This window comes from Sminthopsis crassicaudata, chromosome 3 (genome assembly GCF_048593235.1).
Source record: "Sminthopsis crassicaudata isolate SCR6 chromosome 3, ASM4859323v1, whole genome shotgun sequence".
In the NCBI taxonomy this organism is placed as follows: Eukaryota; Metazoa; Chordata; class Mammalia; order Dasyuromorphia; family Dasyuridae; genus Sminthopsis; species Sminthopsis crassicaudata.
This window is the reverse complement of record NC_133619.1, coordinates 179,600,890-179,613,980: the sequence shown is the minus strand read 5'-3', so window position 1 is coordinate 179,613,980 and position 13,091 is coordinate 179,600,890. Positions and strand designations below refer to the sequence as shown.

The 13,091-nt window shown below is 37.9% G+C and overlaps 1 long non-coding RNA gene across 1 annotated transcript; it reads left to right on the top strand.

Moving 5' to 3' along the window:
* Positions 1-8,430: 8,430 nt before the first annotated feature.
* On the top strand, positions 8,431-12,511 carry LOC141560880 (uncharacterized). The gene is made up of 4 exons (XR_012487861.1): positions 8,431-9,136; positions 9,338-9,465; positions 10,606-10,725; positions 12,198-12,511. It is a non-coding gene; the product is annotated as an uncharacterized LOC141560880 (long non-coding RNA).
* Positions 12,512-13,091: the final 580 nt, after the last annotated feature.

Genomic DNA, 13,091 nt, shown 5'->3' with positions numbered 1-13,091 from the left:
AGAGCCCCCCATTCCCCCTTTGAAGTTTCTTCTGCCTGACTTGTGCTCATTATAATCTATATGACTGAAATGTAAAATTTCTGTTTCTGAAAATCTAACCTTTCTTCAGAAGTTGGGAACCTAAATCCCCTGAATGAAGAAGGGGGATAGTAAGAGTGCTAGAAAAGCAAATGGGTGCTCTGGAGCCAGCAAGATTGGAGATGGGAAAACCCCTTCTGATTTGATTCCATAGATAGTGGCAAACCTCAGGTTAGCCACAAAAGATGTTTGCACTGAATGATAAAGCTGGAACAATACCTCTTGTGAATTGATGTACAGGCCCTGGCAATAAAATGAAACCAAACTAACTCCCAAGCAGAATGCAGCCTTCATTGGATGAAGGGCCCCAAAAGGCTTTGACAAGCCAGTCAAGTCAGCTTCCAGAGCAAGTGCTTAGTTTGGCCTTGGGAATCCTCTCAGGGTGTGGAATAGAAGGAGGTCTGGATTGCTCTCTGACAGCACCTTCTCATCCTCCATCTTGGGCTTTCCACTTCTGGGCTTGGGCTTGGACGGTCTCATCTACAGAAAACCACCTCCTTGAGGGTCTCATCTACAGAAAACCACCTCCTTGAGGGCAAGAACTGTTGGAGCTTTTCCGTGGTAGCTCTGCCATTTTTCCACTTCGAATCACTTCCAATTTACCAATATTTCTTAAGGAAATAAGCATTAAACTCCTTTGTACCAAGCACTGTGCTAAGCACTTTACATATATTCTCTCCTCAACAACATTAGGAGGTAGGTGCTATTATCCACACTCTCAGTTAAAGAAACTGAGGCAACAGGTCAGCAAAATAGAGGCTAGATTGAAACAGATCTTGTCTTGTACAGACAACTCTGGCCTGATTAAGAAGGGGATTCTAGATCTGCAGCGTTCAATGGGGTGTTTTCCAAATTCTATATGATGAAAGTTACCTGATAAAGCTGTCTGGGGTCTTAACTGTGGCCCTAGCTCCTCTTGCTTTTCAGCCAAAACGTAGGTTCCATCCCAAGAGCAATATGAGGGCTTAGCTCCCTTTCCCGCTGGCTGCTTCTACTCATGTCCCCAGTTTCTGGTCCCTGTGTCTTTTGTGACCATATCATTCATTTGGTAGCCTACCTCACCCATCTTCCTTAGACTACTCAATCAGCAAAGCACAACTAAACAAGGAGCAAACATATATTACATACTTACTAGGGGTCATGTATTACACTAGACCTTGGAGACATAAAGATGAAAACAAAATGGTCTTGGTTCATGGGTGGAGCCAAGATGGTGGAGAAGATACACCGCGACTGTGTAAGCTCCTTTCTTCCCTCACAACCAACTAGATTTACTCAGCCTCAGAAATAGCGCTGGACTGATAGAATCCACAAGGACTGGAAGCACGACTTACCAGCTAAAGAGAACCTGAAGTTTGAACAGGAAAGGTCAGCTCCCAGGGGAGGAAGAAGAGAGGCCAGCGCAGACGGTGGGGTGGTTGCACACTGCGCTGATCGCGCTGGGGAGGGCTCTGGGATCAGAGAATCCACTGAGATAGAAGAATCTGGCACAGGCTGTTAGCTCTTCTCTGCTTATAATACAGCAGTTCAGAAGAGAAATCTCAGCAACTTGAAAATTTAAAACCAGATTGGATCTTCCTGGATCCCGTGGGTTACTCAGCAGATCTTGGCACTGGTGGGTGTGGCCGACATAGGCAATCCAGGCTTTCACCTGGGGGGTAGTTAAGAGATTGAAAAGTGGGCGGGGCTGTAACTCATAGTGCCTGGCTTGGCTAGAGGCTGTGGAATGGAAGTCCCAGAGAAGCAGAACCTTTGAACTAGGGACCGCGGTTTCTGGCAGACACTTCCAGTGTGAGCGCAGGGGCTTTTCAGGTCACCTGCTGCAGACATCCACGCCTCACCCCGACACATAGGCTAGGCTTTGAGTCGCCTTTACTGTTCAGTCTCAAACCTCAGGGAAGCCACTAAAACACAGTGCCCTCAAAGCACAGCACTACTGATCACCTCTGAGGCACTTCCAGGGAGGGGGTGGGGAACTCTCCCCCTGAGCTCTCTCTTAGCTCAGGCGCAGGGGCCGCTGCATCCATCCAGTCTGGGAGGAAGTGGTAAAGAAAGAAATAAATAATTTCCTACTCCAGGGACAGACCCGAAAAGATTTTTTAAATATGAGCAAAAAGCCCCCCCAAAATCTAGATTCCTTCTACACAGAGAAAGAGCGGGTATCCAACCCCAAGGAAGTTAACAGCAGAGAGTCAGCAGATAACAACCTAAAGAGAAACGATCCCTGCCCCCCATCACATAACTCTCTCCTTAAAGAGACTATTAAAAAGTTAAGAGAGTTTGAAGAAAAACGGGGAAAGGAAAGAGAACCTATGATAGAGAATAACAACGTTGTGAAATTGGAGTTGGAAAAAATAAAGAATTCACAGGAGATGCAGGGAAACAAAATTAGTGAATTAGAAAAGGTAAAAAAAATCACAGGAAAGTAGGATTTCTGAACTGGAGAAGATAAAAAAGTCTCAAGAAAATAGGATTTCTGAATTGGAGAACATAAAAGAGTCCCAAGAAAATAGGATTTCTGAATTGGAAGAAGGAAATAATTCTCAAAAAAAAAAATTAGAGAAATGGAAAAAAAAATTCAATAGAGCAAAAATAACTCATTTAAAAACGAAATTGGGCATTTACAAAAAGAAGTAAAAACTGTGAATGAAGAAAATAACTCCTTAAAATTCAGGATGGAACAAATAGAAATGAATGATTCACTGAGAACCCAAGTTCAAACAAAACAAGTCAAACAAAACAAAAAAAATGAAAAGCTGGAGAATAACGTCAAATACTTACTGGGAAATTCTATAGACCTGGAAAATAGATCTAGGAGAGATAATCTGCGGATCATTGGACTTCCCAAAAACTATGACCAAAATAAGATCCTAGGTTCTATTTTATAGGAAATTATCAAAGAGAACTGTCCAGAGATAATAGAAACAGAGGGGAAAGTAGATATTGTAAGAATTCATCGAACTCCTTCTGAAATAGACCCTAAAAAAGAACACCACGGAATATTGTGCCTAAGCTGCAGAATTAGCACACAAAGGGGAAAATCCTGCAAGCAGCTAGAAAAAAACAATTTAAATACCAAGGTGCCACAAAAAGGATCATGCAAGATCTGGCTGACTCCACATTAAAAGATAGAAGGGCCTGGAACCTGATATTCCGAAAGGCAAAAGATCAAGGATTGCAACCATGAATAAACTACCCAGCTAAGTTTAGCATCTTTTTCCATGGAAGAAGATGGTCATTCAATGCAATAGAGGAATTCCATATGTTTCTAAGAAAAAAACCAGACTTAAACAAAAAATTTGATCTATATCCACAAGACTGAAGAGAAACAGAAAAAGGTACACAGAAACCTTGAGAACTATATCTCTGTTGTGGGTATATAGAAAGTACACATGGATAATTTGATTTTACTGATATAAAAGGAAAAAAAAGCAGGGGGTGTAGTAAAAGGAAGGGGGTAGTATCAGAAAAAGGGTTGGGTGTGATAAAAAGAGGGAAACTACATCCCAGGAAGAGGCATAGAAAATACACCATATCTGAGGGAATTTAGAGAGGGGGAGAATCATTGTGTAAATCTTACTCTCATCAGAAGAGACTCAAAGAGTAAATAATTGTCATATTTGTTTTTCAGAGAATTCTCTCTCACCTCATTAAAAGGGGGGAGAGGAAAAAGGAAAAGGAAAAGGAGAATAAGGGAAGGGATGTGGAGGGAGGGGGGAGGGATACAAAAAAAAAAGGGAGGGCTGCGTGTCACAAGGGGGGTCTTTAAATTAAATATCGGGGAAGGGGTTCAAGGGGGTCAAGGGAAAAGGCATAATCTGGGGATAATATGATGGCAGGTAATACAGAATTAGTAATTTTAACTGTAAATGTGAATGGGATGAATGCTCCCATCAAATGGAGACGGATAGCAGACTGGATCAAAAATCAGAACCCTACATTATGTTGTTTACAGGAAACACACTTAAATCAGGGAGATATATATATAGAGAGAGTAAAGGTAAAAGGTTGGAGCAGAATCTATTACGCTTCAGGTAAAGCCAAAAAAGCAGGGGTAGATATCCTTATCTCAGATCAAGCAAAAGCCGAAGATGATCTAATTAAAAGAGATAAGGAAGGAAACTATATCCTGCTGAAAGGTAGCATAAATAATGAAGCCATATCGATACTAAACATATATGCACCAAGTGGTATAGCATCTAACTTTCTAAAGGAAAAGTTAAGAGAGTTGCAAGAAGAAATAGACAGTAAAACTATAATAGTGGGAGATCTCCACCTTGCACTCTCAGATTTAGACAAATCAAACCACAAAACAAACAAGAAAGAAATTAAAAAAGTAAAGAGAACATTAGAAAAACTAGGTATGATAGACCTTTGGAGAAAACTGAATGGCAATAGAAAGGAATATACTTTCTTCTCAGCAGTTCATGGATCCTATACAAAAATTGACCATGTAATAGGACATAAAGATCTCAAAATTCAATGTAGGAAGGCAGAAATAATAAATGCCTTCTTCTCAGACCACAATGCAATAAAAGCTACATTCAGTAAAAAGTTAGGGATAAATAGACCAAAAAGTAATTGGAAACTGAATAATCTCATCTTAAAGAATGACTGGGTGAAAGAGCAAATTATAGAAACAATAATTTCACCCAAGATAATGACAATGATGAGACATCATACCAAAATCTGTGGGATGCAGCTAAAGCAGTAATAAGGGGAAATTTTATATCTTTAGAGGCTTCTATGAAGAAAATAGAGAAAGAGAAGATTAACGAATTGGGCTTGCAACTTAAAAGGCCAGAAAAAGACCAAATAAAAAACCCCCAACCAAAAATTAAACTTGAAATACAAAAATTAAAAGGAGAAATCAATAATATTGAAAGTAAAAAACTATTGAATTAATAAATAAAACCAAGAGTTGGTTTTATGAAAAAGCCAATAAAATAGATAAACCTTTGGTAAATCTGATCAGAAAAAAGAAAGAGGAAAATCAAATTGTTAGTCTTACAAATGAAAAGGGGGACCTTTCCACCAATGAAGAGGAAATTAGAGAAATAATGAGTTACTTTACCCAACTTTATGCCAATAAATTTGATAACTTAAGTGAAATGGATGACTTCCTCCAAAAATATAGGCTTCTTAGATTAACAGAGGAGGAAATAAATTGCTTAAATAGTCCCATTTCAGAAAAAGAAATAGAACAAGCTATTAATCAACTCCCCAGGAAAAAATCCCCAGGGCCAGATGGATTTACATGTGAATTCTACCAAACATTTAAAGAACAATTAGCCCCAATGCTATATAAACTATTTGAAAAAATAGGGAATGAAGGAGTCCTGCCAAATTCCTTTTATGACACAGACATGGTACTGATACCTAAACCAGGTCGATCGAAAACTGAGAAAGAAAATTATAGACCAATTTCCTTAATGAATATTGATGCTAAAATCTTAAATAAGATATTAGCAAAAAGACTTCAGAAAATCATCCCCAGGATAATACACTATGATCAAGTAGGATTCATACCAGGAATGCAGGGCTGGTTTAATATTAGGAAAACTATTAGTATAATTGACCATATTAATAATCAAATTAATAAAAACCATATGATCATCTCAATAGATGCAGAAAAAGCATTTGACAAAATCCAACATCCATTCCTACTAAAAACTCTTGAGAGTATAGGAATAAATGGATTCTTCCTTAGAATAATCAGGAGCATATATTTAAGACCTTCAGTAAGCATAATATGCAATAGAAATAAACTGCAACCTTTCCCAGTAAGATCAGGAGTGAAACAAGGTTGCCCACTATCACCATTACTATTCAATATAGTACTAGAAACGCTAGCCTCGGCAATAAGAGCCGAGAGATTCAAGGAATTAGAGTAGGAAATGAGGAAATCAAACTATCACTCTTTGCAGATGACATGATGGTATACTTAGAGAACCCCAAAGACTCTGCTAAAAAGCTATTAGAGAGAATTCAGAATTTTAGCAAAGTGGCAGGATACAAAATAAATCCACATAAATCCTCAGCATTCTTATATATCACCAACAAAATGCAACAGGAAGAGATACAAAGAGAAATTCCATTCCAAACAAATGTTGAGAGTAGAAAGTATTTGGGAATCCATTTACCAAAGAATAGTCAGGAATTATATGAGAAAAATTACAAAACACTTGCCACAAAAATAGTCAGATTTAAATAATTGGAAAGACATTCAGTGCTCTTGGGTAGGCCGAGCGAATATAATAAAGATGACAATACTCCCCAAACTAATCTATTTATTTAGTGCTATACCAATCAGACTCCCAAGAAACTATTTTAATGATCTAGAAAAAATAACAACAAAATCCTTTTGGAAGAATATGCAAGGGAACTAATGAAAAAAAAGTCAGAGGAAGGTGGTCCAAGTGTACCCGATCTAAAGCTATATTATATAGCAGCAGTCACCAAAACCATTTGGTACTGGCTAAGAAATAGAACGGTAGATCAGTGGAACAGATTAGATACAAAGGACAAAAAAGGGTACATCTATAGCAATCTAATCTTTGACAAACCCAAAGATACCACCATTAGGGACAAAAATTCATTATTCGGAAAAAAACTGTTGGGAAAACTGGAAATTAGTATGGCAGAAATTAGATATGGATCCACACTTAACACCATGATCAAAATGGGTCCATGATTTAGGCATAAAGAATGAGATCATAAATAGATTAGAGGAACAGAGAATAGTCTACCTCTCAGACCTGTGGAGGAGGAAGGAATTTATGACCAGAGGAGAACTAGAGATCATTATTGATCACAAAATAGAAGATTTTGATTACATCAAACTAAAAAGTTTCTCTACAAACAATAGTAATGCAAACAAGATTAGAATGGAAGTAACAAATTGGCAAAATATTTTTAAAAGTAAAGGTCCTGACAAAAGTCTCATTTCCAAAATATATAGAGAACTGACCCTGATTTATAGGAAACCAAACCATTCTCCAATTGATAAATGGTCAAGGGATATGAACAGACAATTCTCAGATGATGAAATTGAAACTATTTCCACTCATATGAAAGAGTGTTCCAAATCACTACTGATCAGAGAAATGCAAATTAAGACAACTCTGAGATACCACTACACACCTGTCAGATTGGCTAAGATGACAGGAGCAAATAATGATGAATGTTGGAGGGGCTGTGGGAAAACTGGGACACTGATACATTGTTGGGGGAGTTGTGGAAGAATCCAGCCATTCTGGAGAGCAATTTGGAACTATGCCCAAAAAGTTATCAAACTGTGCATACCCTTTGACCCAGCATTGCTGTTATTGGGATTATATCCCAAAGAAATACTAAAGAGCGGAAAGGGACCTGCATGTGCCAAAATGTTTGTGGCAGCTCTTTTTGTTGTAGCTAGAAACTGGAAGTTGAATGGATGTCCATCAATTGGAAAATGGTTGGGTAAATTGTGGTATATGAAGGTTATGGAATATTAGTGCTCTGTAAGAAATGACCAGCAGGAGGAATACAGAGAGGCCTGGAGAGACTTAAATCAACTGTTGCTGAATGAAATGAATAGAACCAGAAGATCACTGTACATTTCAACAACAATACTGTATGAGGATGTATTCTGATGGAAGTGGAAATGTTCAACATGTTCAACAAGAAGATCCAACTCACTTCCAGTTGATCAATGATGGACAGAAATAACTACACCCAGAGAAGGAACACTGGGAAGTGAATGTAAAGTGTTAGCACTACTGTCTATCTACCCAGGTTACTTATACCTTCGGAATCTAATACTTAATGTGCAACAAGAAAATGGTATTTACACACATATATTGTATCTAGGGTATATTGTAACACATGTAAAATGTATGGGATTGCCTGTCATCGGGGGGGGGAGAGAATGGAGGGGGGGGATAATTTGGAAAAATGAATTAAAAAAAATGGTCTTGCCCTCAAAGTTTACATATTATTGCGGAAAATGATGTCAACAAAAAAAAGTAGGAAGAAAATCTCTGCATAAGCAAGATAATTGTATAAATATTTTTATATACATTGGATTTATCATATATTTTCACATATTTAACATGTAATTACAGGTCACCCAGGCTAGGAGGTGGAAGGAAGGAGGGGGAATGTTGGAACAGGAGGTTTAGCAAGGCTCAGTGTTGAAAACTTGCCATTTCATATGTTTTTTAAATAAAAAGGTTTCCTAAAAAATATTTTTAAAAGAAAACCTCTGCATACAGCCTGAGCAAAATCCTCATCTGATGAGCAGTTGCCTTGCTTACCTTAGCCATGGAGACCTCATTGGGTGATGCCCATTGTGACATGCTCTAGTTCATTGTGACATGCCTGAGAACACCCAAGGTTTTCTGACTTAAAGGTGATGATCTCGCCACAACAACCCAGTTGGATCCTGAAAGCAAAGGGAGTAGGATGTGTGTATAGAAGAATGGATGAGTGGACAAATAGACTATTAGACTAGATACATAGATAACTGGTGATGGATGGATGGGATAGATAGTATAGACAAATAGATTGAATAGATACACTTGATGCATAGTTAAAAAGATAATGATGAATAGATAAGTGAAAAGATAGATTTATAGTAGAAAAGTTTATAGGTAGAATAGAGATTTATAGGAAGAAAAGTGATATATAGGTAGAAAAGAGATTTATAAGTAGAAAAGCGATTCATAGGCAGAAAAGAGATTTATAGGAAGAAAAGCGATTCATAGGTAGAAAAGAGATTTATAGGAAGAAAAGCAATTTATAAGTAGAAAAGATTTATAGTAATTAAAGCGATTTATAAGTAGAAAACAGATTATTAGATAAAAAAAGTGATTTTTAAGTAGACAAGAGATTTATAGGTAGAAAAGGGGTTTATAGGCAGAAGAGAATGAATAGCTGCATTAAATATACATAGATAATGATTGAGTCAATGGAGGGTTAGGTAAATCAGTAAATAAATTACTGGAAAAAGAGATCCTTTCTGGTCCTCATCAGCATCATACCAAGTGCTCCTGTCAAAGATTGAGACTGCCTTCAGGTCAGTATTAAACTATTATATTTTATTCTTCAATATTATAGAAGCTAAAATGGTTGCTTTCTATCTGGCTTGGGAAATATTTGACTTCTCTTTCCTTCCCTCTTCCCCCACCCGCAAAAAATTCCAGTTTGTGGATGGTTATTCCAGTAGATCAAATGGACACATATCTTTCACTTATGCTGTAACATTTTACCTTTTCAGGCATCCTATAAGCCACTGCTAAAGCAGAGGAGATACTGAACCACTTGTGACCAGATGCTGGTGATATTGAAGGCATGTCTTCGGACCTCAGTGATCTACATAAACTGGGATTTAGCATGTTCATGAAGGTAAAGCAGCTATATAGAGATAATCTATCTTCAGTTTCCCTCCTGCAGTCAGTGTTAATAAGGGGTTGAAGGTAGGGCCAGGTTGCTGACTAACCCTATATGTACTAGAAGTACAAATAATCTGGGAAATAGAGAGCCTACCTTTACAAACAAACAATCAAAAGCAGATTCTTTGAGTTCAGAAACTATTTTCTTTTTCATCATCCTATGCCTGGTTCCCAGAAACAAGATGACTTGCTCATATTAGAGGTTTCATAAATGCTTGTTGAATTCAGTTACATATAGATGAAGACCTTTTCTAAAATTATTGGCAGCTGGCTGGTACAGTGGATAACACTGTTGGACCACACTTGAATCAGCACCTGATTTCAAACACCAACTGTAGGACTCTGGGCAAGTCACTTAATCTGTGTTTGCCTCAATTTCCTCATCTGTAAAATGGGAATGGTACAATCATTTTTGCTCCACCGAGAATAAGCCTTTGAGAAATATTTGGTTTCAAGTAGAGTCACAGCATCGTGGATTTTGAGCTGGCGGGAATATTTCAGGGTTTCTGCTTCCATATTTTACAGAGAAAGTTACTGAGACTCAGGGTGGTTAAGTATATTTAGTATATTGTCCCAGCGCATACAGGTTGTAAAAGGCAGAGACAAGAGTCAAACAGATCCTGTTTATACTATCATGTTAACTCTAAGTGTTCATTACATATGTGTGTATGTGTGTGCATATATGTGTGTGTATATTTCCATACTTCAATCTTTTAACCTATAGCTAAACATATTAATTCTTAAAAAAAAAAAAAAAAAAAAAGGTGGTGGGATGGGATACGGGAAAGACACTGTAATAAAGTAACATTAAACAAGTGGAATTTTGCTGTGCTGATTATTTCTTACCTGCATGACTTTTTATTATCACTTAAACTCCCTGAGCGTCAGTTTCCTCACATGTTAAATGAGATACTTGAGCTCCACGACCACAAGGAGACTACATTTCTAGTTCTAAAGTTCTGATTCCACAGCTGAAAATCTACGAACATTATGTCCTAACGTAAGATCTTTATTTGATCATTAATGAGTCATATATTAACCTGACATGCTTGTCTGATGGCTGACCCCATCCTTGTTATGGTGAATGGTACAGGTGAGCCGACCTCATCCCGGTGACCATCCACTGCAGATCCTCTTTGTGGTTGGTGGGGTAACGATATCGGAAGCCTAAATGGTGAAAGATCTTGTTTCTTCCCTGAAGCCTGGAACACAGGTACTGAACCCTAAATAACAGGACATGCATCTCCCTGGCTCAAGGATGGGAGAGTCTGGCTGTTCCCATAAGGGTGGGTCTGAACCTTAGGGGTAGCATCAGAGAAAACATGGTCTATATTACTTTGGAGATGGTGAAGCACTGTGTAAATGTCAGATACTATTCTTACTACTACTATTATTACTCGTACTCTTACACCTATTATTATTACTACTACTTCTACTATTACTCCTCTTCCTACCCCTATTAGTATCACTCTTAAGATTACTACTATTACTCTTCCAACAACTACTACAATTACTCCCACTCTTATTACTGTTACTATTCATACTACTCCCATTCCTTCTAGTTCTCTTCCTCCTGCTACTACTACTATCATTGCTCTTATTCCTATTAATACTCCTTCTACTACCACTACTACTATTATTTGTAATACTACCTTTACTATTACTATTACTATTACTTTACTATTACTATTACTATTACTTTACTATTACTATTACTACTATTTCTACTACTAGTAGTGTAACTCCTATTCCTAGTATTATTACTATTGCTTTTACTACTTATTCAACAAAAAAAAGAAGTAGGAAGAAAATCTCTGCATAAGCAAGATAATTGCATAAATATTTTTATATACATTGGATTTATCATATATTTTCACATATTTAACATGTAATTACCGGTCATCTAGGGAAGGAGGTGGAAGGAAGGAGGGGGAATGTTGGAACAGCAGGTTTCACAAGGCTCAGTGTTGAAAACTTTCCCCTTCATATGTTTTCTAAAATAAAAAGGTTTCCTAAAAAATATTTTTAAAAGAAAACCTCCGCATAAAGCCTGGCACAATCCTCATCTGATGAGCAGTTTCCTTGCTTACCTTGGCCATGGAGACCTCATTGTGTGATGCTCATTGTGACGCGCCGGAGAACACCCAAACTTTTCTGACTTAAAGGTGATGATCTCGCCACAACAACCCAGTTGGATCCTGACAGCAAAGGGAGTAGTATGTGAATATGAGAATGGATGCGTGGACAAATAGACCAATAGACTAGATACATAGAAAACTGGTGATGGATGGATGGGATAGATAGGATACACAAATAGATTGAATAGATACACTTGATGCATAGTTAAAAAGATAATGATGGATAGATAAGTGAAAAGATAGATTTGTAGTAGAAATGTTTATAGGTAGAAAAGAGATTTATAGGAAGAAAAGCAATTTATAGGTAGAAAAGAGATTTATAATAAAGTGATTTATAATAGAAAAGAGATTTTTAGATTAAAAAAGGGATTTATAAGCAGAAAAGAGATTTATAGGTAGAAACGAGATTTATAGGCAGAAGAGAATGAATAGCTGGATTAAAATATACAAACACCCCCCCAAAAATATTGCAGTTTATGGATGGTTTTTCCAGTATATTAAAAGGACACATATCTTTCACTTATGCTGTAACATTTTACCTTTTCAGGCAACCTATAAGCCAATACTGAAGCAAAGGAGATACTGAACCCAGAGTGACCAGATTCTGGCGATATTGAACACATGTTTTCGGGCCTTGAAGATCTACTTCAAACGGGATTTAGATTGTTGTTGGGGATTTTTGATCTATACTTTGGAGTTTATTGTACTGGTGGGGGGAAGGGGACAGATGATGTTGCTGATTGTTGTTGGGGAGTTTTGATCTATACTTTGGAGTTTATTGTACTGGTGGGGGGAAGGGGACAGATGTTGCGGAGTTTGATGGGGTTTTTAAAAAAAAAAAGTTTTTTTCTGTTTCCAAAAGTGTCAAGTTGTCATTCTTTCAGCTTCCACATGATTAGTGATATTTCCCAGTTTCTTCTGTGCTATCTAGTGATTAGATTTGCCAGCTCGTTAATCTAAAGAAATACTTGTTGGCAAACTTATTGGGTAAATTAAATTTTTCCCTTATTTGCAGCTAGCCCATACTGCTGATGGGTAAAGCTGGCTATATCCTATCTGGGTTTGGGAATAAGAGAGGGAGGCAGATTTCTTCTTCTTTGAGATTGTGAAACAACTGTAACCAGGACCTTTGCCATCAGAGGCTTGGGACCGTCTGAAAGTCTGGGAGCAAAGAGCTATTGGGGGTTAACAAGCAGCAGGTCTGTTGTGTTCTAGCCAGAGAAGTCCCAGAGAAGCTAGGAAGTGGCCCTGCTGAAGTCTTTTGGATCTTCCTGGAGGAGCAGAGCAGCCATTCCATACCTGGAGGGCAATTCAGAATGACAAGGGACTGGCTTAGAGATTTGCATCCAGGTGCTTCCCCTCAGCTCCAGGCGAAGGCTGAGCCAGAAAATAATTGGTGTCCCCACAGGCTTGTGCTAGAGCCCCCCATTCCCCCTTTGAA